At 34.1% G+C, this 987-nt stretch overlaps 1 long non-coding RNA gene across 1 annotated transcript in view; it reads right to left on the bottom strand.

Annotated features, from left to right (window-relative positions):
* Positions 1 to 772, bottom strand: part of LOC106874789 (uncharacterized) — a 75,192-nt gene extending 74,420 nt beyond the window's left edge. The window contains exon 1 of the long non-coding RNA XR_001410054.1: positions 667 to 772. This is a non-coding gene — a long non-coding RNA (uncharacterized LOC106874789). The remainder of the gene's footprint in view (positions 1 to 666) is intronic.
* Positions 773 to 987: the final 215 nt, after the last annotated feature.

A 987-nucleotide genomic window follows, 5' to 3' on the forward strand; every position in this document is an offset into this window, starting at 1 on the left:
TAATAACGCCACACAGTGGACTTCTCAAAATAACCACATTTAGTACCTAATGCGAGGAAAAACAACCAACAGAAGACGACCAACTTTCTTTTAAATAAACTTAACTGTGTATCGACCGATTTCGCGATTACTAGAATGAATCTAGATTTCGTTCATCAGCACAGTATTGTCCCAAAAATATATATAAATAAACAGAATTCTCACCTCACCAAAAACGAACACCCTACGTATCCGACAGAGTAAAGGGAATGAAGTTTATCTGTATATATCTTCATCAAAGAAGCGGGAATACTTCCGGGTTGCTTCTGGGTACCCATGTGGAGACAGGAATAAAAATTCAACATTGAATATATTCCGTGTATGGTGAGGTGAGAATTCTGTTTATTTATATATATTTTTATATATATAAATAATATATATTTTTTAAATAGAGCACAGAAAACACACAGGCCACATAGAGAACATTTCCTTCATATATTATATATATATGTATATATATATACATACACATACATACATACATATGGCTGGCTGGCTGGATAGATGGATGGATGGACGGATGGATGGATAGATATCATGAAATGAAATAAAGTAGCAATCACACTAAAGACAGTGCCCGAGTATGTCAATGGCTGAAACAAGTAAAAGAAGAAAAAGTATACTTACATAAGTACATTCATACAAGAAGGCATTGAAATGAGTCACGTTGGTGTAGGGGACTATTCATCCTTTGATGTATCAAATAGTTTTCACTGAAACTTTTGCTATTAATACAAACCTGGCAAAAAAATAAAAGAGAAAAGAAACAGTTGGTTATATACTTTGAACAGATGTGAAGAAACGCCTTTTTAGAGAAGGCCATCGCAGTATTCAACCAGTGAAATTTAACTGAAAATAACACGAGTTCTACTACTACATACGTCATGGTAAGACATGAAATCGAGGTCAGCTATCATCTGTCGCAGAACTTTGAAGACAGATTCTAAT

Source organism: Octopus bimaculoides, chromosome 6, assembly GCF_001194135.2.
Source record: "Octopus bimaculoides isolate UCB-OBI-ISO-001 chromosome 6, ASM119413v2, whole genome shotgun sequence".
NCBI classification, from domain to species: Eukaryota; Metazoa; Mollusca; class Cephalopoda; order Octopoda; family Octopodidae; genus Octopus; species Octopus bimaculoides.